Source organism: Giraffa tippelskirchi, chromosome 12, assembly GCF_054371585.1.
Source record: "Giraffa tippelskirchi isolate mGirTip1 chromosome 12, T2T-mGirTip1v1.2.pri, whole genome shotgun sequence".
Lineage (NCBI taxonomy): Eukaryota > Metazoa > Chordata > Mammalia > Artiodactyla > Giraffidae > Giraffa > Giraffa tippelskirchi.
Window position 1 is genome coordinate 21,765,755 of NC_137286.1, and position 27,711 is coordinate 21,793,465.

Sequence of the window (27,711 nt, forward strand, 5' to 3'; positions counted from 1 at the left end):
ATTGTTGAATCATGTAAAAGTATATGTTGAACTGTAAAAGAAACTGCCAAACTATTGATATTTCCAAATGGGGTATAGCACTTTGCGTTCTCAGTAACAAGTAGACTGAGGGTTCTAATTCCTCTACGACAACACTGGATTTCTCAGCCTTTTTACACTTTAGTCATCCTAGTAAGTTGTAGAGGTATCTCATGATGCTTTGATTTGCATTCACTTAATGACTTGTGGGGGCTTCTCTCATAGCTCAGTTGGTAAAGAATCTCCCTGCAATGCAGAAGACCAGGGTTTGATCCCTGGGTCAGGAAGATCCCCTGGAAAAGGAAATGGCAACCCACTCCAGTACTCTTGCCTGGAGAGTCCCATGGACAGAGGAGCCTGGTGGGCTACAGTCCATGGGGTCACAAGAGTCGGATACGACTTAGCAACTAAACTTCCACCACCAATGACTTGTGGTGTTGAACATCTTTTCATGTGCTTATTTGACATCATAAGTATCTTATTTGGCCAAGTGCCTCTTCAAATCTTTTGCTCATTAGAAAAAAAAATCAGGTTGTTTGTCTTCTTGTTACTGTGTTATAAGAGTTCTTTACGTATTCTGAACAGAAGTCTCTATTTAATCAGACATGAGTTTTGTAAATATTTTCTCTCAGTGACTTGCACATTTATTTTTTAATGATATTTTTTGAAGAGTGAAAGTTTCAGATTTGATGAAGTCCAATCTGTTGATTTTTTTCTTTTTTGATTCAAGCTTATCTGCTGTAAGTAATCTTTATTAACCCAAGGTCATGAAGATATTTTTTCCTAGAAGATTTTCTTCTAGAAGCTTTGTACTTTTAGCTCTTAAGTCTGTGATTCACTTAAATTTAACTTTTGTTGAGAGGTAAGGGTCAAGGTTCATTTTTTTTTCCATCTAGATGTCCAGTTGTTTTGTTAGTATAAGAGTTTCCTTATATTCTGTTTTCCCAGCTCTTACCACAGATAAATGATGCCAGCACCACTATTAGAGACTATCCTTTCCTTTTGAATTACCTTGATACCTTTGTTAAATACCAGTTGATTTGTATCAGTGCCACACTCTTTTAACTTTTTTATTTGTATTTTTTTGAATTATGAAAGTATGATAATGCATTTATGAGAGATTTGGAAAATATAGAACAAGGTAGATACAGTTCCACTCTATATTACAATTATTTTTGAAGTAGATAAATTAAGATTTTTACTTAGAGTTTCAATATCAAACTCTCAAAGATTAACATTAAATTAATCTTTAACAATTAAAGAATAAAGATAAGAAATTAATATTAAAGATACTTTAAACAAAATTCCATGTATTTGGAAATTAAATGTCCACTTTTAAATGATGGGTGTATCTAAGAAGTCATAACAAGGAAAATTAGAAAATATTGGCAATGCAATAGAAGAAAAATGAGAAGAGAATTTACCAGAATTTATTGCATGTAGCTGAAGCTATTCAATGCAATTAAATACAATGTGGAGTCTTAAATAGTGTATGAAAAAAAATGGACATTAGCATAAAATTTTGTGAAATTTGAACATAAGCTGTACTTTAGTTAATAATACTGTATCACTTGTTCATCTTTTTTACAACATAGTATTTCTTTATATTCTCAGAATTGGATTAGAAATTTCAAGCCTTATTCAAAATTTTAAAAAAATCACTAAGATAATAAATTTTCTAGACTTTTAGCAGTAATAAAAATGAAAGTGTTAGCCACTCAGTCGTGTCTGACTCTTTGTGACCTCATAAACTATAACCTGCCAGGCTCCCCTGTCCATGGGATTCTCCAGGCAAGAATACTAGCATGGGTAGCCATTCCCTTCTCTAGGGGATCTTCCCAACCCAGGGATCAAACCCAGATCTCCTGCATTACAGGCAAATTCTTTACCATCTGAGCCACCAGGGAAGCCTATTAGCGGTAATGCTGCTGCTGCTGCTGCTGCTAAGTCGCTTCAGTCGTGTCCGACTCTGTGCGACCCCATAGACGGCAGCCACCGGGCTCCGACGTCCCTGGGATTCTCCAGGCAAGAATACTGGAGTGGGGTGCCATTGCCTTCTCCAATTAGCGGTAATACTAGATGCCAAAATGAATGGAACTATATCAAAGTTTTTAGTGAATATAAATTAGAAATCTAGGATTCTATTCATACTAAGTCAGACAAGTACCACTGCACCCTTTTGATTACTGTAGTTTTATAGTAAGTCTTGAAGTCAGGTAGTGTGAGCCCTAAAACTTTGCTTTTGTTTTCTCAAAATTGTTTTGGCTATTTAGGTAATTTGCATTTTCAAATATATTTTAGAATCAGCTTATCAATTTGTATATTTTTTAAAAAGCTTGCTAGAATTTTGGTTGAGATTACTTTGAACTTATAGATCACCTTTATGTTTAGAAGATATTTTCACTCGGTACAGAGTTTGGGGTGGAAGGTTTTTTCTTTCAGCACTTTAAAGAGGTTGTATCTTCTAGCCTGTGTGGTTTCTGATATTAAGTCTGCTGTCATTCTTTATCTTTATTCCTCTTTAGATAATGAATCTCTTTCCCTTGGCTGCTTTAAAGATTTTTCTCATTATCACTGGATTTCAACAATTTGATTGTGATGTGCCTTGAAGTGATTTAAGTTATGTTTATTCTATTTGGGTTTCTTGATCTTTTTGGGGTAAATAGGTTTATAATTTTCAATAAATTTGCATTTAAAAAAATGTTTTATTTCTTCAGTTATATTTTATGTCCCCTTCTCTTCCCTAAGTCTCCTCTCCTCCTGGGACTCCAATTACAGGCATATTATATACTTTGATTAGTCCCACAGCTCATTAAGATTGTGTTTCTCTTTTTTTTCAGTGTTTTTTTCTCTCTGTGCTTCATGTTGGTTTGTTTCCTTTTCAGTGTCTTCAAATTCATTTATCTTTTCTGCTATTTTATTTTTTAATTTCTAGAAGTTTTATTTGGGTCTTTATATCTTATTTCCTCATCAAGTTTATATTTTTCTTGAAATCCTCGAGTGTATTCATAAGATTTATAATACTTGTTTTAAGGTCCTTGTTTATGAAATCTATGATCTCTTTCATTTTTGTTTCCATCTCTGTAAAGTACTTTTTATTCTGGTTATGGGTCATATTTATTTGCTTCTTTAAAGTCCTGGTAATTTTTAAAAATTAATTTATTTTTAATTGGAGGATAATTGCTTTACAATATTGTGTTGGTTTCTGCCATACTTCAGCATGAATCAACCATAGTCACACATGTGTCCCTTCCCTCTTGAACCTCCCTCCCACCTCCCACCTCATCCCACCCCTCTATGTTGTCACAGAGCACTGGTTTGAGCTCCCTGCATCATACAGCAAATTTCCACTGGCTAGCTATTTACATATGGTAATGTATATGTTTCCATTGCTACTCTCTCAATTTGTCCCGCCCTCTCCTTCCCTCACAGTCCAGGTAATTAATTGGATACAGAATTGTGAATTTGCTTTACTTGCTACTGGATTTTGTTATGTACCTTTAAAGATTGTTGAGTTTTTTCCCTGACATCCAGTTAAAGTGCTTGCAGATCATTTTGATCCTTGTGAAGCTTGATTTTAAGCTTTGTTAGGTTGAGTTCAGAACAGCATTTTTAAGAAGGACTCAATTTAGTTCCATCACGGAGGCATGAGCCTTCTGAGAACTTTAACCAAGATATCATGGGATCTCTCCATTTTGGTTCAGGGCATGAACTCCTTCTAGCACTGTGTGATCTCTGGGAATTGTTCTGGCTACTCTTCCCAGCCTTGGGGAATTTTCTCTCATTTGCATGCAAATCAGTACTCTGCCAGAGACTCAAGAGGACTCCTCTAAGGCTCTTGAGAGCTTTTTCTCTGTGAAGCACTCTTCTTTTCAATCCTTTGCCTTACAAATTCTAGCCATCTTGGTATCCTCAGACTTTGATTTTATTCTCTTCAACTCAGTAGGAGTGTTAGACCCTTTGAGCTCCGCTGCCCTGCAGTGTGGCCTGAAACTGTCTCTAAACAGTAAGCTAGCAAATCCGAAAGCTCATCTCATTTGTCTTCCTTCTCTCATGACCACAGTCGTATACTGCCTACTGCCCAGCGTCTGAAAACTATTATTTCATCTATTTTACCAAGTTTACAGTTGCTTACAGTTGAAAGGTAATTCCTATTGCTGCTAATTCTTCATGGTCAGAAGAGAAATCCCCCAGTCTCCCATCAAATTAATCTAATAAGTTTTTGCTCCACCATTCTGCTGAAACTCCTTGCATCAAGCCCTCCAATGACTTCCCAGTTGCTAAATCCAACACTATTTGTATTTAAGATTCACAGAAGACTGTTAACTCTCCTCTACAACTTTGGAAACTACTGTAGAAGACATAAGTAGGGTGACATGTAAGAGCGTTAAGTAAAATTGTATAGCACTTTAGATCTAAAGCAAATTAGTCATAGATTCTTAAGTCTTTCTTAGCATGGGCTCACCTAGGTGAAATGCAACTTGTTTTAAAATGTACCTGGGATTTTTGTCTTACTCAAGTATGGTGAGGACAGGGTTTCGCAGATGACTCGGTGGTAAAGAACCCACCTGCCAAGCAGGAGACACAGGTTTGATCCCTGGGTTGTAAAGATCCCGTGAAGAAGGAAATGGCAACCCACTCTAGTATTCTTGCCTGGAGAATCCCATGTACGGAGGGGCCTGGTGGACTACAGTCCATGGGGTCAGAAAAGACTCAGACAGGACTTAGGGACTAACCAACAACATGGTGAGGACAACAGATCGGGAGACGATTGCTATTGAAAAGATAGTTTGTTAATTACTGTTTCCAAGAATGGGGGGCATGCCACACCACACAGGGCCACCTAGGGAAGCACCAAGGTCAGTCAGGAGGCAGAAGGAATGAGAAGAAAGCATGGGTGAAGGGCTTTATCGTGGTTTCTCCTGGGAAGAAATGAGCAAGGCCGGGTAGGCAGCTGGTTATAGGGCTGCTTTGTTTGAATAATTTCAGTAGGCTCTGGGTTACAGGGGTGGTCCCTAGCTGTGAGGTGAACAGAGCAGAAGGATATTGCCTCCTAGACTGTGAAAGTCAGATAGGGGGAGGTGGTTTGGAGTATGGACACTGGATTGGTTAGTTTGCATACGGAAGGCATGCTTGCAGGCTGGTTGCTTGCTGTCTCTAGGAGTTAGCTAACCCTGGGAGGGGCTATCCCTCCCCTGTCCACAAGGCCCCAGGATACCAAAGCATCATAAAAATACGAATCATAAAAGACATTTTTAACATGCAACAATAGCAAGCCAACCTACCTCACACAGATTTTCTTCATCAGGGATCGAGAAAGGGGAGATACAGTGATTCACGGAGACTCTGGTGTCGTCCCAGGTCCTGTGGCCCGGGGACCAGAGTCACTGCAGTGTCCCGACCACCGTCTTGTCTCATCTGGGTTCCTGCAGTCTCCTCCTTGCATCTCCTTTTACTTTTTTTTTTTCCTCCACACTGTATTCACAGTGATATCTATGTGATGCATGCGGAATATTGTTTGCTCATAGGCTTAAAACCCTGCAGTGGCTCCTACCACCTGTAGAATCACGCCCAAACTTCCAAACATGGGCTACAGTTATTATTTAGTCTCATTTCTTGCTGTGAGCTACTCCAGCCTCCTAATGCCCTACACTCACCAAATCCCCCCACTTCACCCAACCCTACATACTGTACAGGCAATTATACTTAATTTAGTCCAGTTCTGTAAAGACGTCAAGCTCTTCCCACTTAGTTCTTCTTGTTCTGTCATCAAAGGACCCTTCCAACCTTGATTCAAGCATATCCTCCTCAGAGAGGTTTTTCCTGTCTGTCCCCCAGTGTAGGTCAGCTTCAGGGACCCACTCCACTTAAACATGGCACTCTCTGCTTTCCCATTACAGCCCTAACCACACTTCTATAACTGCCTACTTCCTTCTTTACTTGGCATGAGGACAGGGACCATATAAATTTTATTTGCTTCTGTAGTGCCAGCACCTTGTATGATGCTTGGCATGTGACAGTCTTTTAGGAAATACGTGTAAAATGTATATGGATGAGTGAAGCAGCAGTGCCCTAGGCCAGGCCTGAGTCGGGCAGGGAGATCTAGGTATTCCCAGAGGGGTCTAAGCTGAGACATGGGTTTGAGAAATGCTTGAGGCTTCTAACACTTCTTCTGCTGGGATTACTGTTTGGGCCTGGGTTGGGAAGATCAGAAACCTTCATTTCTGACCCTAAGTTAGAACCAAATTGGTCTCCAGGGGAAGAGGAAGTACAGCATTTTCTTGGGAAATTTCTTCTAGGTTTACTCTGGGTCACTTAGTTCTTTATGCCTGAGCAAGTTCATCCATCCATCAGTAATAGTAAGCACTGTGATCTTAAGCTGGCTTAAAATGAGGACAGGGATGACTATCCTTGACAGAAGAAGATGAGTCATAAGAAACCCAATGTTGTTAAGAAACAGTAAAATTTTTTACACCTTATTTACCTCTGTGATTTGTCCTCTTTATTTTCAGCATTAGAGAGAGGTGGTGAACATTACGTCTCCATTTTTGTCAATTTATAACTTAAGCCATCCAGAGAAAGGTAATTAAGCTCATAAAAGATTTGAGAAAGAAATCCCCAAAGGCTAAAGAAAACTTCCTAAAGGAAAAGAAGTTATTCAAATGCCTACTAAGGAAAAGGATGAGGAGGAGGGAGGAAAGGTGTTGAGGAGTCCCTTTGAGGTCTGGACTAGAGGAACTAGCCTGCCATTGTAGCAGAATGAATTAAGTTAGGCAGCAGGGGTAGTGGGCAACAGAGCTTCTCTCTCTCTCTCTCTCCATACACATGCACACTAGCAGATCAATTTATACTGTGTTTAAAAGCAGCTCTTTTTCAAAGAGAAGAAGGTATGTTAGACTGCTTTCTAAGGCAACTTCAAGCCTTAAATAACAGATCCTGCCACCATTCTATAGTAGTTCCTTTCCTGAAAGAAGAGGACCCTGCACAGTTTGATTTCTTTTGCTTAGAGCCCTGTCAGCACTGTTTTTTGTTTGTTTGTTTTGGCCATGCTGCAGTTCTTAGTTTCCCCGCCAGAGATTGAACCCATGCCCTCAGCAGTGAAAGTGCAGAGTCCTAACTACTGGACCACCAGGGAATTCTGAGCACTGTTTTTCTCCACTTCAAGGAGTCATTTTCAGAAGTTATGAAAAAGGAGAGAAAATCACTGATAACATCAACACAATCATTAGAAAAGCAACCACGCTGGTATGCATGCTCTCTGTACTATATATTAGGAATAGAGCAGACGGTGAGAATGGGGCCGAGTGTAGTCACCAAGACCAGGAGTAGGATAGGGTTCTTCCTTGTTATTATGTATTGATATATTGAGCCAGAACTTTGGAAAGATGTATCCAACTGTAAAAATTTGTTATCAAATCCACCAGAGCTAGGACTAGTGGATTTCAAGATAAAGGCAGATTTAAATAAATGTAATTTAGACAAAGACCTGCTGAAAGAGGATTAGTAGAGGAGCTCAGATGAATTGTGCATTTTAGGTAATTGGGTTAGAAAACCAATGGGTAAAATCCTTTCAAACTTATGCTGTGATGCTATTATTTATTCGTGTGTTTGTGTGTGTGTACAGGGCACACTGTGTGTAAAGTTCCATCTACAGCTGTTTATAACTCTGAGAATTACCCCTCTCTGTGCTGTGGTTTCCACTCCACTAACACAGTAACTATAGAACAGTTTTACAGCCTGCCTTGACCTTTTTGTTGCTGATGTTGTTTAGGGTGGGAGTGGTGGGGGGCTGCAGGGGAAAGGGAGAGGAGTGTCCAGCTGGGAGCTCCCCCCAGAGGGAGGGAGCACACATCCTGCCTAGAAAGGGCGGGATTCTCTGAGCAGTCCATTTGCCATGTATGAAGCACCCCAGCCGTAGGAGGTCAGAATTCTACTATTTATGAATACTTTATCCCATTTTTCTTTTATTTACTCTGTGCCTCTAGTTTCGTTTCCTATTGCTATTTTATGTTTTTCTGGCCCACTCTCTAGGTCTTTAGAACATGGCTTTTTCTCTGGTTCTTGGTGTATACCACGATAATTTTCATATTCAGTTTTATTTCTAGGCTATGTTAGCAACATTGAGGTTTTGGATGAATGTACTGCCAAATGATAAAATGTATGGTTGTCACATATTTACTTATCTATCTGTAAATCCTTTCATTTACAATGAAAGCTGTGAATATTGTGCAAAATCAGAGAAGCATAAAAAGAAAAGTGTCAAATTACAGATAGCCAGTTGTATTTTTGCTGATGGTAAAATGGAGAATGCACTGATTTTGGTATAGGAAAACTGGATTCAAATAGACATTCTGCTGTTTCTTGACATCTGGCTCAGTAAAACTGAAGTCTGAGTTTAATGTGGCTGCACGTGGAAGGTCCTACTGAGAGAAGCCACCAATAAAAGCTAAGAGACTTTTGCACTGAGTAATCAGGAACTGGAGTATTAGGGTTTTTTAATGCCTACGCATTATCTCTCTGTTCCCACCTACCCCACATGATGGCATGTACTGAATCTTGAGAGAGGAGAGAAAGCACTATATTGAATCTAATATTGTTGTATTTAAACAGCCTTTAGAATAGGTGATACTTTCTGTGAAATAAAATATTTCTAGAGCTTAAATACAATTGGATGAAAAGAGTGAATCATTTTCATGAAAATCCTAGGAAAGCACTTCATTCCTTCAAACAAGCAAGGCTCTTAAACCTCTGAAATCCTCCTTGATGGCAAGTGCTTCAACCCCTAGAGGGCAGCATGCCCTCAAAGAAACTCACCTAGGGCCCAATTGGAAGCCACTGAAATGGCCAATCACCTTCTTGAACTGTCTCCTATCAATCTTTGGGGTCGCAAAGAGTCGGACACGACTGAGCGACTGAACTGAACTGAACCTTACGAAAGACCCTCTAAAATCTCATTAGAAACCCTACCAAGAACTTAGGAGAACTTATCGATTTCTGATAACTACCACAGAAATATGTTCCACTGACACCATCAAATAAAAAGCATTGCAAACCCTGGGAAATTAAGAAACCTGGTTGAATCCCCACCACCTTGGCTGAAGGAAGGCTGCTCAGGAGGAGGCACCTCCGTGTTCTAAGATGGGCTTGCTTCTTCGACAGCGACTTCCCATCAGAAGCTCCCCTCTGCAGCCTCTCTTCAGGGTGTCCCAGAGGGACACGGAGGGAGTAAGAGGTCTCTGCCCTTCTTCATCCCACCCCTCTACCCCCTTCGCTTCCCTTCATTCTTGGCGCGTTAAGAATTAGGGCATTTCGAACACTCGAGACACGCACGGTTCTTAGCCGCGATTCCTAGATTCTAGGATTAACTCGTGCATTTCCTTGCTAACACCGCCATCATTGCTTCACATCTAGTGGGAAGACGCGGGCCCCACCCACACCCACACCACAGCCCCCCAGTGGTACAACCAGGCCCGTGGCCCACGCCCTTCAGACTCTCACGGGCTCCGCCCTCGCTCATCCCGCTAGGCGCCTGCAGCTGGGGCTCCACGCGGCCTCCTCGGGCCTGCCTTCTTCAGAAGCCCAGGCTTGTAATCCAGGCTCAACCTCTAACCAGGGCCTCACGCTTCTAACGCGCAGAGAGGGGAATGACGCCAAGCACCTTCACCCACATCCTGGAGTGGCAGATGGGGGTTACCAGTCACTTTGATGCCAAAACCATATTGGATAACAGGTAATGCAATTTCTCCTATTCATAAAGACGCATCAGTGAGCTTTCTATACAGGTTCTGGTTTGACTTGGATTTGGGGTGACTCCGCTTTTTTTTCGCAAACAGCGTCTGGGTTTGAGTGGATAAAACACCTTCCCTCTGTGGATGGGATGTTGTCAAAACAGGACACTAGAGTTGGTTCTTTTTTAATGAAAAATAACCTTTCCAGTATTAAAAGGCAGTATCCATTAATTCAATTGAACATTATTTTCATAAGCAAATATGTTTGAAAAAATTAGCAAGTAAATGCATAAATTACCTACATTGAAAGCTGTTACTGGCAGATATGATAACACGTTTCTTGTTAACTAGTTTACATTGCTTTTGAAGTGAATTTCTGGCTGACGGTGTTTATGTCACAGATGGTATCCTCACCTGCTTCATTAAGGCCTGTTTAGAATACAGTTCTAATGTAGGTTTTATTCCATGTAAAGCCACCTAGAGATAATTTTAAACGATCATATCGACTAACAAACACGTAATCAAGAAGCTCTTAAAATTTTATTAAAATTCAGGTCTTTCACCATTAGCAAACCTGCTTCATTAACATATTAATAGATAATGTTCCTGCTCATAATTAGGGTGTATTTTCTTTGCATCATTGTAGTTGAAAGAATTCAGGTGGAGTTTGATAGAAAAGTTGCTTTTTTTCCCTTCATTTCCTGGGAACAAAGCACCTGGAGAAAACACTCCAGGTTAACACTCCTGACCACCATTCCTCTTTAATCACTGCTTCCTCCTGCCCACAATTTTCTCTCCTTAAACTTCATCTCATCCCTCATTTCCCCCATATTCAACCCTCTATGACTTATAGCCATGATAAGCAGTGAACTATATGCAGACAGGCAAGGGTTTCGCCCATGCACTGAGGATAAATGCTACCTATACGAGAAATCCCAGGTACAAACATATTAATATTTTCATCTCAAGTTTGAGAGAAGTGGCAACATTAAGCCTGAAAAGAAGCTCATGTTTTTCTTTAAAATAAAAAAAATTTCAGCTACTTGTTCAAAATGTAAGTGTATAGAACAAAGAATAGAGCCCATACCTACATTTCTATTAAAGAGCAATCTCTTTTATCTATTAAAAGAATGGCATCTTACAGAGAGGTATAATTCAGGGGGCCACCTAGGAAGGATTTTTTCTTTAATGACCACAATGTTAGATTAAGTCTGTTATTGAGATCCTTGGAATAAAGTGCATCATTATTTTGAAATATTGTATTCTCACCGACTAGCGATGTACTCATTGTGATACATTCACAATAAAGAATGGAATAAGCATTATCTCTTGAGATCACAATTATCTCAAGGTCACAATCTCATTTTAAATAAAAGGAAAAATGATATATATATACTAAAAATAGCGATTACCATCTCATATGGTCTAAACATTTAGCTGAGGCTATTTACCAAAACTGCTCTGAAGCCACACCATTCTGTGACTTTAAAACTCACCTGTGACATGAGGCAGAAGCTGCCCACATGGTCTGAGCATTTTGGGCCAGAGATTAGTTTTACTTGTAAGGAGTACACATGTTAGTCTTGCTGCACTTGGGTGTCTTAGGTCTTAAGAGAGCATGTAGTTGCCCCACTCTTTTTATCCAGGAGCATTTGCAAGCCCAGAGTTCAGCAACTCCTGTCTCTCAGCTGTTAGGGGCAAAGGTGAGTGACCTTTTTTTTTTTTAAACCACATCTGTTTCTTACAATTTGCTGGCCCTGATTTTCTCCATATGAGAAAAAAAAAATGAATCTATGAATTATTAAAGAGATAGAACATGCAGGCTGTCCGGGGAGAGTAAGTTGAATGTGATCCTGAAGAATGTTTTCATCGTCCACCCAGGATACTGGGATAAAGGGAAGATTCAGACACCATACTGAAGACTTATCTGGGGCGCTCAGGTGAGGCACTGCCTCTTTGTTCTTTTAACAATGAGATCCTAAACTTGTATTTCTACATTGATGAATTATACATACAGGAATTCATACTGCACCTGTTAGCTATCTGCACTGTCCCATATAGAAATCACTAGCCATGTGTAGATACTAAGCACTAAAAATGCAGTTAGTGCAGCTGAGGAACTGAGTTTTAAATTTTATTTTTATTCATTATTTATTCTTAACTAAATTTAGATAGCCACGTGTGGCTGGTGGCTATGGTATTGGACAGCACAGATTTAGTATAGTCCATGGAAGAGTTTGTTGCTGCTGTTGTTTATTCTCTCAATGGTGTCTGGCTCTTTGCAACCCAGGTAGCTGGCCAGGCTTCTCTGTCCATGAGAGTTAGATTCTGATAATGTCAGTGAGCTAGAGACCCCTGGTGGAAGGGACTGTTCTCTGCAGGACACAAAGCACATCTTAGTAAATGGGCGGCTTTTTTTTCCCCCACTAAGGTTTGGCTATTTCAGGATTCTACACATATTTTGATTAACATGAAAATTCTCTAGGTATTACAGGATAGAATAATGTAGAATTCAGTGGCTAATTATGATACTGGTTGATGATCACAGTCTCTGTTATTAGGTTAACAGGACACTGGTAGGATGGTGGATATGGTTTAAAATGCTACACTCTGGTTGTTTGGCATGAGTAATGAAATATCCTAGGGCCCTAGCCAGGCCAAGAAGCATTCTTCAGAAAGGATGATGGTCTCAAGTCTTATTATATAAATTAAGAGGTAATACAGCGTGGCTGAAGTCTGTGCTAAAGTCAGGACAATGGCTGTTTGATCACTGGACTAGAAGAGAAATGCTTATGCTCCCTCCACCCACTGGCTTTCACACAGCTAAATACAGCTGCCTCCTTGAAATTTCGGTAACCTGGTATCCTTATGTTAGACTTAACAGGAGAGATTCTGGCCTCTTTTACCTCTCTTAAATCATGCTCCCTAAGGTGGAGTTTCCTGATAAATTCGGTTCCTTTCTGATCCCACTGGCTTCTATACTGCTTGTTTTTCTCTAGCCATCAAAAGCTGTAACTACCCCAACCACAGTCCTTATCTGTTCACCCTGCAGAGAGTTGAGGGCTTCCTTTCCCTTCTCTGGCCATTCTTACCTCTTCCCACATTGCATCTTTGCTTGACGTCAGTCCTAACACTCCTGCTTTCTTGAGTGAAAACAGTACGAAAATGATGCATAGTTAGAATAGGCAAAGAACTCATTAGAAACTTAACCATGGAATCCAAGTTCAGATGATAAATGTGTCAGTTCGGTGCGAAAACAGTAGTTTATGGAACCAGCAAAAATCATTTCCCATGTAGAAGAAAATGAAGTTAGGTCTCTATCACATACCCTGAAGAAATTGTTTAAATTTGTCTAAGATGATTTTATTAATTCTCGATCACAATAAATCCCCAGTTTCAGTGTTTCACTTTTTAATGTATGCTTGCATGCATGCTGAGTCGCTTCAGTCCAACTCTTTGAGACACCATGGGCTGTAGCCCTCCAGACTCCTTGTACATGGGATTTCCCAGGGCATGAATACTGAAGTGGGTTGCCATTTCCTACTCCAGGGAATGCTCCCAACCCAGGGATCAAACCCGAGTCTCTTATGTCTCCTGCATCGATAGGCAGGTTCTTTACCACTAGCACCACCTGGGAAGCCCCTTTTAATGTATAGATTGTATCAAGAGAGGACTAGGAGAATCCTCTATATAAAGTTGCTAATTGAAACCTCCCTTTCCATTAAAAACTGTATTTTTATATCTTATAAAAAAGATACAGAAGATGGATACTAATATCTTCATTTTTAGATTAAGTGTTAAATTATCTTATTCTAAATAATGTAGATAATTAGAGACAAAAATGAGATTAGAGTCTCATATTTTAAAAATTCCAGTATTCAATTATGCAACACTTTGTTTTAATATTTCCTCCTGTTCTGTTTTTTTCACTGAAAGCCCTGTGTGTTCAGGGAAACCCTTGATCCTTGGCAACTGGATAGTTGGTCATCCTAAAAAAGATCTTCTCTTTTATAAGCTAAAAGCTAAGACAAACTGTAGTAGTAATAGGGAAAAAAGTGCAGTTATTGAGTCATAACACTGAAGAGACTTTTAATGTGAAGAAATATCATTTTGAGGAATTTCTAATACAGGTAGTAATTTCAACTACAGGTAGCACTATGTGAAATATTGAGTCTTGGTCCCTGTAGAGAAAACCAGTAAATATTGCCATCTTAACTGACAGGGATATGTGACGAGTGATGATATAAAACAAATGATAATTATAAATAATCAGGTTTCATGAATTTGTTGATTGTTTTTCCTGTCTCTGTACACATTAGCTGCCAGCTTGCTAGAAGCTGACTAGCTAGTTGAGTGATAGATTAGTCTATGCCAAATCTTTACCTTGAATTTTTGAAAAATTCTATTTTCTTTATTGTTTTTATCTACTTAATTTTTGATAGCCTATATGTAGTTATTATTCATGTAAGTAAAAAATTATGAGGTTTAATTCTTAAAAATATGAAAAATTCATATACATTATCATAGACTTTAAAACAAATTCCTTTTCCCTTTGAATCATCAAACTTGAAGCCAGCTCCATGTTGAAGCCCAGCTGTGGTGGGGTAGAAAAAGTTTTCATTTTGAAGTCAAGCAGATTTATTGGTTTTGTGATCTTGAGTTAATTACTTAGCCTTTTTGATTCTAGGTTCTTCCTTTATAAAATGTGTGTAATACCTACCCTCTGAAAGAATTGTGTGAAAATCAAATGACATTGTATATAAACCACTGGCAAGTGGAAGATTATCAGAAACTAATAATGGTACATGCTGTGATTAACAGTGGCAAACATTGAATGGTGTCTGAATCAGGCATCAATATTTGAATTGAGGCCAAATTTGTCACTGGCTAACCCTGACTATTCGGAGAAGGCAATGGCACCCCACTTCAGTACTCTCGCCTGGAAAATCCCATGGACAGAGGAGCCTGGTAGGCTACAGTCCATGGGGTCGCTAAGAGTCGGACACGACTGAGCAACTTCACTTTCACTTTTCCCTTTCATGCACTGGAGAAGGAAATGGCAACCCACTCCAGTATTCTTGCCCGGAGAATCCCAGGGACGGCGGAGCCTGGTGGGCTGCCGTCTATGGCGTCGCACAGAGTCGGACACGACTGAAGTGACTTAGCAGCAGCAGCAGCAACCCTGACTATGAAATACATACTTAACTCTGACTATCAGCTTCCATATCTGTAAAATGGGAATAATTTATCCCTGTGTACCTTTGTTAACTTTTTTATCTTTTAGTTATAAAAAGGAAAATGAAGTAAAATACACCCTCAAAGTAAACAAAGAACTCTCCACCCACGTGATGCTAGGTTCCAAGCAATATTATCCCTCCTGTAAGTTTGTGTCCACACATCAGCTCATATCCCACAAGATTTGCTTCCTACATCCATCATTTAGGCATCATGACCTCCAAGCTTGACCTTTATTTGGCTATTTTGTTCCCTCCCAATCAAGATATGGCTCCTAGCCACCAACCCAGTTCCTTGCCTCTTAAATGAGTTCCTGGCAGGACAGCTGTGTCATTTGCAGAGCCCAGTGCAAAAATGCTGGAAAAAAAGCAGGAAAGTACTAAATATGAAACATTACAAAACTAAATAGTTTTACCATCTGATCCAGCATTTTCGAGCTCCTTGGTATTTACCCAAAGGAGTTTAAAACTTATGTTCACACAAACACCTGCATGTTTTTATGATGTTTATAGCAGCTTTATTCATAATTGTCAAAACTCAAAAACAATCAAGATGTCCTTTGGTAGGTGAGTGGATAAATAAACTGTGGTACATCTGGACAATGGAATATTATTCAGCACTAAAAAGAAATGATCTATCAAGCCATGAAAAGATATGGAGAAAACTTAAAAGCATATTACAAAGTGGAAGAAACCAATCTGAAAAGGCTATCTACTATATGATTCCAACTATGTGACATTTTGGAAGAGGTGAAACTATGGAGACAGCAAAAAGGTTAGAGGTTGCCAGATATTGGGGAGGGGAGGTAAGGATGAATAGGCAGAGTACAGATGAATTTGGGGGCAATGGTACACTGCTGTGTATGATAGAATAATGGTAGATATATATCATAATAAATTTATTCAAACATATAGATTGTGTATGCACCAAGTATGAACCAATATAAACTATGGACTCTGGGTGACAATGATATGTCAGTGTAGGTTTATCAACTGTAATAAATGTACCCCTCATTTGGGGGATATTGATAATGGGGAAGGCTGAGCACTAAGTGTAGAGATAGAGTAAGTATGGGAAATCTTTAGATCTTCCCCTCAATTTTGCTGTGAATCTAAAACTGCTCTAAAAGATAAAGTCCAGTATTTTTTTAAAGGGATATAAGGTTGTCTCCTTGACAGATTTGCCCATCATTTTTCCTTGGGTAGATTGTAGCTGTGTCTTATGTTAGTTATTTGATTTATCACATTTCTTTCAAGAGTCCTTAGAAACTTTCAGCACTGATTTCACCTGTAAGGAGGACTTTGTTTCCCGAAGCTGTGTTTCATTGTCCAATGAAAGATTCTCTGTCCTCGACCTTTTCTAATTCCTCTATGGTATTTTTTTTCTCAACTAGTGCTAGTACCACACAACCCTGTTTACCTTTTAATGGTCAATTCTACTGTCTGAAACTATTTCTCTTTTTTATACAAGTCACTAGGGCTTGCTTGAAATGCACTAGTGTGCAGGTTTTATAAGTTATTCTTTTTAAAATGTATTTATTTTTAATTTGAGGATAATTGCTTTAAAATATTGTGTTGGTTCTGCCATACATCAACATGAATCAGCCATAGGTATACATATGTCCCCTCCCTCTTGAACCTCCCTTCTACCTCCCACCCCATCTCACCCCTCTAGGTTGCCACAGAGCCCTGGTTTGAGTTTCCTGAGTCATACAGCAAATTTCCACTGGCGACCTATTTTACATATGGTAGTATATATGTTTTCATGCTGCTCTTTCCATTTGTCCCACCCTCTCCTTCCTGCCCCCCTGCTCCGTGTCCCTAAATCTGTTCTCTATGTCTGCATCTCCATTGCTGGGCTGCACATAGGTTCATCAGTACCATCTTACTAGATTTCATATGTATGTGTTAAAATATGGTATTTGTTTTTCTCTTTCTGCCTTAAGTCACTCTGTATAATAGGCTCTAGGTTCATCTACCTCATTAGCATTGACTCAAATGTGTTCCTTTTTATGACTAATATTCCATTTTAATAAGTTATGCTTTTATAAGTAACTATACTTCATGTCTTATGACTCTCAACAGAGACTAAAATGAGAAGTTTCACCTGAAAATGAAATAAAATTACAAAATGTTCTATTTCAAAATTCAGTGATACATGATCCAGTATGGACAAAGCTCAAAAACATTATGCTAACTGAAAGAAGCTAGACACAAAAGATAACAAATCATATGACTCATTTTATATGAAATGTCCAGAACAGACAAATCTGTAGAGACAGAAAGTAGATTAATGATTGACTAGGGATGAGTGGAGGAGCAGGGTGTTACTGTTAATACTAATGGATAGGAGGTTTCTTTTTGAGCTGATGAAATGTTCTAAACTGCATTGCTGTGATGGCTGCACAACTCTGTAAGTATTCTAAAATTAAAATTATTGAATTATAATTTACAGTGGGAAATTTATGGTATGGAAATTATATCTCAATTAAGTTGTTTAAAAATAAAATCAATGGATATATGATCCATCTGTTGAACATATGCATCTAATTCTAGTTTTCTCTGTTTTTCACATCTCATTTTCTCATTTTCTATTGGGTTGGTCAAAAAGTTCACTTGAATTTTTTCCATAGGATCTTATGGAAAACATTGAACAAGCTTTTGGCCAATCCAATATTTTTGTTCCTTCTAGAGTAGCCTTCTAAAACTCATCCTGTTATTAGAACCAGGAACATCTCAAATTTTCTTTTAAAAGAAATGCATAAAAATACAGAAAAAATCAGAGCAGATAATTACTAAAGTATAAAACTTTGATTTTCTTTATGAAATCTTCACTCAGTTCAGTTCAGTGGCTCAGTCGTGTCCGCCTCTTTGCGACCCCATGAACCACAGCACGCGAGGCCCCTGTCCCTCACCAACTCCCGGAGTTTACCCAAACCCATGTCCATCGAGTCGATGATGCCATCCAACCATCTCATCCTCTGTTGTCCCCTTGTCCTCCTGCCCTCAATCTTTCCCAGCATCAGGGTCTTTTCAAATGAGTCAACTCTTCACATCAGGTGGCCAAAGTATTGGAGTTTCAGCTTCAACATCAGTCCTTCCAATGAACACCCAGGACTGATCTCCTTTAGGATGGACTGGTTGGATCTTCTTGCAGTCCAAGGGACTCTCAAGAGTCTTCTCCAACACCACAGTTCAAAAGCATCAATTCTTTGGCACTCAGCTTTCTTCACCGTCCAACTCTCACATCCATACATGACCACTGGAAAAGCCATAGCCTTGACTAGACGGACCTTTGTTGGCAAAGTAATGTCTCTGCTTTTAAATATGCTGTCTAGGTTGGTCATAACTTTCCTTCCAAGGAGTAAGCATTTTTTAATTTCATGGCTGCAGTCACCATCTGCAGTAATTTTGGAGCCCAGAAAAATAAAGTCTGGCACTGTTTCCACTGTTTGCCCATCTATCTGCCATGAGGTGATGGGACCAGATGCCATGATCTTAGTTTTCTGAATGTTGAGCTTTAAGCCAACTTTTTCACTCTCCTCTTTCACTTTTCATCAAGAGGCTCTTTAGTTCTTCTTCACTTTCTGCCATAAGGGTGGTGTCATCTGCACATCTGAGGTTATTGATATTTCTCCCTGCAATCTTGATTCCAGCTTGTGCTTCCTCCAGCCCAGCGTTTCTCATGATGTACTCTGCATATAAGTTAAATAAGCAGAGTGACAATATACAGCCTTGACGTACTCCTTTCCTATTTGGAACCAGTCTGTTGTTCCATGTCCAGTTCTAACTGTTGCTTCCTGACCTAAATCTTCCCTAGTTCACCTAAATTAGCAAATTTGCCTAATAAATTTTTAATATGCCTATATGTATGGTAGATTTATTTAAGTTCTTAGGAAAGTTCTACTTGTTTTGTGAAAACATATCCCGGCAAGGTTAGAGAAGGAGCTCTCTGAAAATAGGGCTGCTGCTATGGACTGAATATGGCCTCACCAAATTCATATGTTGAACCCTAATCCCTAAGGTATTCAGAGGTGGGGCCTTTGGGAGGTAAGTAGGTCATAAGGGTGGAGCCCTCATGAATAGGGTTAGTCCCCTTATGAGTAACCAGAGAACCTACTTCCTCTCTCCCTGCCATATGAGATTTTGCTAAGAAGATGGCCATCTGCAGACCAAGAAGCAGACCTCACCAGACACCAGGTCTGTCAGCACTTTGATGTTGGATGCTGCAGTCTCCAGAACTGAGGCTGAGAAGCAGTTATGTATGCCACCCAGTCTATGGTGTGCTGGTTATAGAACCCTGAACTAAGACAGCTGCTGAGTGGGAGTCCTAGGGTCAGCAGATCCAAGCTCCCCAGGGTTCACAGCCATTGAGACAAAGTTGCTGCCAATTCCAAATTTTGGCTACATAAACCGTCCCTAAATGTATATTATTTGTCTGGCTGCAGAAATTGAAAGAAAAGCAGTAGAGGAAGGCCAAATATAAAGAATAATGACAGCTGCCATTATTGGCCATCACTGTGCACTGGGCACTGTGCTGAGTGCTTTACACACATTCAGTTAATCCACACAATTCTATTTCTAAATTGGAAGTAGAGAAACTAAGGCTCAGAGAACCTAAATAACCTGCCCAAGGTTTCACAGCTGTAAAGTAGTCTCTATATACGTAGTGTTAAAAAGATATCAGACCTGGGACTTCCCTGATGGTCCAGTGGTGAAGAATCCACCTGCCAATGCACAGGACACAGATTCAATCCCTGGTTTGGGAACTAAGATCCCAGATGCCACAGGGCAACTAAGTCCATGCACCCAAGAGCCCGTGCTCCACAATAAGAGAGTAGCCCTTGTTTACCCCAACTAGAGAAAGTCTGCATGTAGCAACCAAGACCCAGCATGGTCAATAATTTAAATAAACAAATTAAAAAAAAGAAGATATCAGAAACCTCATTGAGTAAAGAATCCCAGAAAATTATTAATACTTACCCATTTTGGAATTCACTAGTTGTATACAATTGAAACTAGTATTATCATCAATGAGGTATTTATTTTCTTCATATTTGCCTGTGCTATTCCAAATTGCCAAGTCTCTTCCCCCAGAGTATAAAAATGCACATTAGAGCTTTAACCCATAACAAAGGGAAGTATGTCATATTACAATTTAGTTTAAACTAACCCCTGTAGTGCTGCGATTTGTCCATGTTGGATCAAAGATTCTTCCCAAGCAGTCCGATTTTATGAATTTTCCTGAGCTCTGTTAAATAGCATCCCATTAGCATCATCATGAATGAGGAGCGAGGGGTGGGCTCGGCACAAAAGCATGACCTCTTATTAGTTGCTATTCTGATACTTTATTTGTCAGCACTGATTCAATGGCAGGCAGAGAAGGCTCATAGGAGATTATGTAGAAAGACTGTGCTACACTTTTCAGCCTTTCTCAAGCCATCAGAGTAAAGAATTGACTGCTACTTACATCCATAATTATATGTGGCAGTTTGGCTCTGTAATTAAATTCAAAATAAATCACATGCAGCAATTTGTTAAATTTAAATAATGTTACAAAAAAATAAAAAGATGAGTGAATGAAATGAGCTTCTGAACTTAGGGATATGATTTGAGGAAAGACTGTCATTCACACTAGCAGGGTCTGTGGCTGCAAAAATAAACTCAGTGACATTTAACTATGCTGAATCTAGGATGTGATGAGGCCATTAAAATCTGTGCCATTGGACTGGGTTACAAAGGAGACAACTGCAGTAAACCCTCATGTACAGGAAATTCAAAATAAGTAATGTTCATAAATGGTTTCAGTTTATTTTCCAAATGATTAAGAATTATGCATAAGATTTATTAAAATCTAGTGAGATTTTTCACAGTCCTTTAGAAGAGGCTGAGGTACAAAAAAGAGATCTATCCAAATCAGTATCAGAACTAGGATAAATTAAAATAACTATGTCTAACAATAACAGTACTACATGCTTGCTGAACTTTTTTTTATTAGAAAGCACTCTCATATACATTTAATAGGTACATATATCCCAAGAGAGAGTCCAGAAAAAGACTTGATTTATAGTCCCTTTAAGCTGCTCACTGTCTGCTAGGGAAGACAGACAGGTTGGGACAGGGTAAATGGGTTGGCCTAGGGCTAGATTGGCCCAACAGAGGTGATGGATAGTAGAACAAAGGTTGATAAAGGGATTTTCCCTGGTGTCCTCATAGAAAGAACTTCAAGGCCTGGAACCTAGACATTAGGCATGGATGGTGTAGCTGAGTTATCATTCTTTGCGATAGAACATAGTGTGGTAGTGGCTAGTGGTATAAAGGTCCACACTTCTCTAGTTGGGTGGAATACCTGACTCTGGGCAGGCTGACAAGAGGTATTAAGCTTTAGTGTGCCTCCCAGAGATGTGAGGGAGACGATGGAAAACAACATCTATCTACTTGGATCTCTATCACATGCATAAACTTGATACGCTTATTGATTGCATTAGGAGTAAAGTAGTAGCAACTTTGAACCAAGTCTAAATTATTGTTCTTGCCCATCCTTGAACTTGAACCAAATTTTGTGGTCTGTCAAATGCAGTGTAGTCAGGCTTCCATGGCCAAAACCAGTCCTCCAATAATCTGAATTATGAGTTAGGCAGTCTATTCTAAGGTTTTACTTAGAATACAAGGAAATAATTCTCCAACTTTGTGAGGGAACAATCCACCAAAGATAGGCAGCTTCTGCAGTCAGACTTTTAAAAAATTAACACTTTTATCTAAGAAAAGTTGATAATATTTAATTTATATATTTTTTGTTACAAAAGGGCTGATTCTAATTTTCCTGAACTGAAAGCAGCCTGTTCTGTGGTAGATATATACTATATCATATCTGCCATATTCTCTCCCTTAGGCCAAGTAACTCAGTCCAGCGAACACCCATGAGAAGGAGTTATACAAGGGAAAGAATATCAGCAGGCAGAGATCACTGGAGACCACTTTACAGGCTGCCTACCACCATATGCAACCTCACTAATAATCAAAGAAACACACAGTAACAAAGTACCATTTCCATTGTTTTTAATTATTAAAGTTTTGAAATGATAACATCTAGCAGTTGCCAAGATGTGATAAAACATGCTTTGGTGGGAGCAAACATGAATTGATACCATGTTTTGGAAAGTAATCTATATATATGCATTAGGATCCACTGAAATATTAAAATCCTTTGAAGTTAGTAATTCTGCTCCCAAGACTCTACCCTTAGGGAAAAATTATAAAAAAACAGAAAACAAAATCTATAGGCCTGGATGTGATTATTGCAGCACTTTTCTAAAAAATTCAATTTTTTTTTAAAAAATTGAAGGGAATGGTAAAATAATATCCAGAAAAGAATGGCTAAAGAGACGTTTACTTACTTAACAGGATATTGTATAGTCATTGTTTTTAATATCATGAAATAACACTGTGAAATGCTTATGATTAATGTAAATTGAAAAGATAAAGATATAAATTTTTTTGTAAATTATACGTACTATCAAGTAAAATAATTTGTAAGAATAAAAGACTAAGAAATTTACTCTGAAATGCTATCAATAATTGAATTTGAGTAATGGACTTATAGATAATTTTTATTGTCTATTAACTAATTTTGACCTTTCTTTTATTGTAATTATTAAAATAAATAATATGTGGGAATTTATATATATATACACACACACACATATATATATACATATATGTATATATATAGCTGTGCTTATAGGAAACTAAACCCCTCAGAAAAATTGTGAACTTTGGCTGAATTATATTTTCTGTGAATTTCGGTATCAAACCTGTTTCACTCAATCACTTACCTTAAAAATATCACCATACATCTATACATACTTATATAGTGCTTTTATAATTTTCAAAGCATTTTACCACTGCTCTTTACTTTTATTGTCACTATATTCTTTTATTATTCTTCCCACTGCAGAGATTAAAAACTGAGGTTTGAACAGTTGCTGGTGAAGTCGCAGAGCAAACAGGACTCTCACATGCTGCTGATAGGAATCCAAGATGGTACAGACACTGGAAAACAACTTGGCAATTTCTTACAGAGTTAAACATAAACCTATCATATGACAAAGTGGCAGACTTTATTTTTTTTTTACTCCAAAATCACTGCAGATGGTGACTGCAGCCATGAAGTTAAAAGACGCTTACTGCTTGGAAGGAAAGTTATGACCAACCTAGACAGCATATTAAAAAGCAGAGACATTACTTTGCCAACAAAGGTCCATCTAGTCAAGGCTGTGGTTTTTCCAGTGGTCATGTATGGATGTGAGAGTTGGACTATAAAGAAAGCTGAGCACCGCAGAATTGATGCTTTTGAACTGTGGTGTTGTAGAAGACTCTTGAGAGTCCCTTGGACTGCAAGGAGATCCAGCCAGTCCATCCTAAAGGAGATCAGTCCTGGGTGTTCATTGGAAGGACTGATGTTGAAGCTGAAACTCCAATACTTTGGCCACCTGATGTGAAGAGTTGACTCATTTGAAAAGACCCTGATGCTGGGAAAGATTGAGGGCAGGAGGACAAGGGGACAACAGAGGATGAGATGGTTGGATGGCATCACTGACTCAATGGACATGAGTTTGGGTGGACTCCGGGAGTTGGTGATGGACAAGGCCTGGAGTGCTGCGGTCCATGGGGTCGCAAAGAGTCGGAAACGACTGAGCGACTGAACTGAACTGATCATATGACCCAGCTTGCAATCTCATGCCTAGAGACCTACCTAAGAGAAGTGAACACCAGTGTTGATAAACAAAAAATCTATTTGCATGCATTTAGTAGCCTTAATCCTAATTACAAAAACAAAAGCCCCCAAACTGAAAACAACTCACATGCTCTTCATCTAGTGAATGAATAAACAAATTACCGTACATCTATATAAACGGATTACTTCTCAACAATAAAAAGGAACTGCTGATACATGCAGCAAAATTGATGAATTTCAGACACCCTGTGCTAAATAATGAAGCCACATTCAAGAGGCTACGTATTATGTGATCTCATTTATATGGAGTTCTGGAAAAGGTAAAGTTATAGGGACAGAAGACAGATCCTTGGTTGCCAGGGGCTTAGGAGTGAGAAGGGTTGACTGGAAAAGAGCAGCATGGGGGAATTTTTGAGATGATGAAACTGTACTGCATCTTGGTTCTAGCGGTGGTTACAAGACTGTATGTAAGTTTGGCAAAAATTATAGACCTGTGTGCTAAAAAGAGTGGGTTTTACTCTACGTGCCAAAATGAAGTGACTTGCCCAAGGTCCTTAGACTAGTCTCCATTGTTTCCAATATTGAGTAGTTCTATCTCTACCTCTTTCTACCTTAGACTCTAAAGATATTTCAGGCACCAACAAACCAGTTCAGTTCAGTTTGGATACATTTTGTTGAATCATGGTTCCCACAAGAATGACCCTGAACAGCGATGGTTTAGTGGGTTTAGAGTGCCTGGAGGAATTGATTTGGAGGTCGTTTAAATGGTGTCTTCTCCCTCTTAAGGGTCTCTGACGGAAAACAATAGGCCCCAGCTGCTGCTGCATTAGAGTTTCTCCTCTAAGGAAGAAAAGGAAAACTAACATTTTAATGAATTCTAACTATGGTACCCGAAGAAATATGAGAATAAGAAATTTTACATGTATTATCTCATTTTATCATCACAACAGTTTTCCAAACCAAGATATTATTATTCCCATTTTATACACAAGAAAACTGAGGCTCAAAGTGATTAAGTAATCCACTGAGAATGAACTCAGAACCCTCTGTTCTTAACTGGATCCCAACTTATTTGAACACAGTTGACTCATAGACTTATTATTACCTTTTCTTTCCCATTACAGAGTCACAAGAATTTTCTATACCCTGAATACGAAGCTACGTCTATTTTGAAGGAGGAAGTAAGTGTCTTTTTCTAATTTGCGCGAAAGTGCCATATGGGGTTGCAAGAGTCAGACATGACTAAAGTGCCCATGCCACCACCACTAGATGGGCAAATAGTGGGTCTGGAGTATTTTGTTGGTGCTGACTGCCCTCACACGTAAGTGATCATGGTGCCTCTCTCTATAAAGCACTCTCATCTCCTGAAGCCTACTTTCCTTCTGGCTTCATGGATGAGAATTTTAGCTGGTATATCTGGGAGACAGAGAAATTCTCTGTGGTCTGGGGAGGCAGAATGAGTAAGCCAGGAGGGAAGAAGCAAAGGATAAAAAACTTAAGGAAATGATAAGGGTAAGGGCAATGAAATAAAACAACGAACCACCAGGAAACTCTCATTGTTTGTCTTATGTATTCATTGTGTTAAAATTTCAGAGTTTGCTTCCCATGGAAAAGCTAGGTTTCTGGTTAATCAATTTGGTAAATTAACATCCAGGCCAGAGTCATCCTCTTTAACCTATTTTATCCCCATTTTTATTCCTGGAGAAAAGTAGGAGTCAAATTGATGATAAACTTTGTGACTGAAAGTTTTTGTCTGCCATGTGAAGATCTGAGTTGCTTTTAGCTACAGTCTTCCAGGCAACTCTACTGAGGTTCCATCGGTCTCTATTATTGACCTGCCCCTGATGGAGTAGAACTGGACCTGAATGAAATAAGAGCAATGTTTAAGTTGAAGTTCTATCCCAGAGCCTAGAGGAAAGAATGTCCGTTGCAGTATTAGTGTGTGCGTGTTTGTGTTCAATAGCTCAGTTGTGTCTGACTCTTTGTGACCCCACGGATTATAGCCCGCCAGGCTCCTCTGTGGAATTTTACAGGCAAGAATACTGGAGTGGGTTGCCATGCCCTTCTCCAGGGGAGTTTCTTAACCCAGGGATCTAACCCATGTTCTTATGTCTCCTGCATTGGCAGGCAGATTCTTTACCACTGTGCCACCTGGGAAGCCTATAGTCATTAATGTTGTTCACCAAATATTTCCACACCTCTTGAAATATGTTAGGAATGCCCATCCTCCCCTTTCTGGTTTGGTTTGGTCTGGTCACGTGTCTAGTCCTGGCTTATGAATTGTGAGCTGAAATGAACTGTGGCACTTCTTGGCCCAGTATTGAATTGTCATGGAGATGGGCAGTATCAGAGAGAGACAAGCCTGCTTACAGCCTGGATCCCTGAGTGACGACCTTTAGCAGAGCCCCCTGCTGATCGTGAGGGGCAAGCTGTTTTAAGCCACTGAGATATGGGGCTTGCTTGTTAACCACTGCATAATCTATTTTGAGTGATATAATTCTCTTATGGTTTTGTATAATATTTTCAGTTTTTGATGCTTTTGCAAGTTAAGAATTAATAATTGATGACCTATATTTCTGGTTAAACAAGGATTGTTCTCACAGAGTTATACACCACTATGATACAAAATTTCATAAAACAAAAATATGGCACTGTGTTTGACACTGTCTAAAAATAAACTGTCAAGAATTAACTTGATAAAATACTATTAATGTAGGAAGACAATGAAATTAACTGTTTATACATCAGATTAATTAAGAAACCATCAGATTAATTAAGCTTTTATATGTCTCTAATACAATGTTCCTTTAAGAAAAAATTATGTTCCTTAAAAAATAAAAAATATTCCTTTAAGAAAAAGAAATTTGGAGTTACAAATAAACCTTTTATATTGACTAAAACAAGTTTTCTTAACTTTATTAATCTTGATATTAACTATCACTTTATCACTTATAATCTGGTGTGTTGGAGGCATTTTAAAAACGAAAACAGGTAAATTAAAATTTTTATTTATTTTAATTGGAGGATAATTACTTTACAATGTTGTGGTGGGTTTTGCCATACATCAGCATGAATCGGCCATAGGTGTACATGTGTCCCCTTCATCCCGAACCCTCTTCCCACCTTCTCCTCACCCTGTCCCTCCAGGTTGCCACAGAGCACTGGCTCTGGATGCCCTGCTTCATGCATCAAACTCGCCCTGATTGTCTGTTTTACATATGTTAATGTATATATTTCAATGCTATTCTCTCAGATTTTCCCACCCTCTCCTTCCCCTACTGAGTCCAAAAGTCTGTTCTTTATGTCTGTGTTTCCTTTGCTGCCCTGCACATAGGATTGTCAGCACCATCTTTCTAGATTCCACGCACGTGCGTTAACATACGGTATTTGTCTTGCTCTTTCTGACTGACTTCACTCAGTATAATAGGCTCTAGGTTCATCCACCTCATTAGAACTGACTCAAATGTGTTCTTTTTTATACCTGAGTAATATTCCATTGTGTATATGTGCCACAACTTCCTTAATCCATTCATCTACTGGTGGACATCTAGGTTGCCTCCATATCCTAGCTATTGTAAATAGTGCTGCAATGAACATTGGGATACACGTGTCTTTTTCAATTCTGGTTTCTTTAGGGTCGTGGGATTGCTGAGTTGTATGGTAGTTTTATTCCTAATGTTTTAAGGAATCTCCCCACTGTTCTCCATAGTGGTTGTATCAGTTTGCATTCCCACCAACAGTGTAAGAGGGTTCCCTTTTCTCCACAATAAATGCTGTAGAAAGCACTTATTGTTCATAGACACTTTGATGATGGCCATTCTGACCAGTGTGAGATGATACCTCATTGTGGTTTTGATTTGCATTTCTGTGGTAATGAGTGATGTTGAGCATCTTTCCATGTGTTTATTAGCCATCACAGATAGAATCTTAAATGTACAAAAGAAAAGCAAAATATTAAAATAATTAGAGCTGTGAGATTCTGTTGCCATCTTTT

At 39.0% G+C, this 27,711-nt stretch overlaps 1 long non-coding RNA gene across 1 annotated transcript; it reads left to right on the forward strand.

Annotated features, from left to right (window-relative positions):
* Positions 1 to 1,807: 1,807 nt before the first annotated feature.
* LOC145528824 (uncharacterized) lies at positions 1,808 to 27,663 on the forward strand. The gene is made up of 3 exons (XR_014070723.1): positions 1,808 to 2,087; positions 22,938 to 24,037; positions 24,842 to 27,663. It is a non-coding gene; the product is annotated as an uncharacterized LOC145528824 (long non-coding RNA).
* The last annotated feature ends 48 nt before the right edge of the window (positions 27,664 to 27,711 follow it).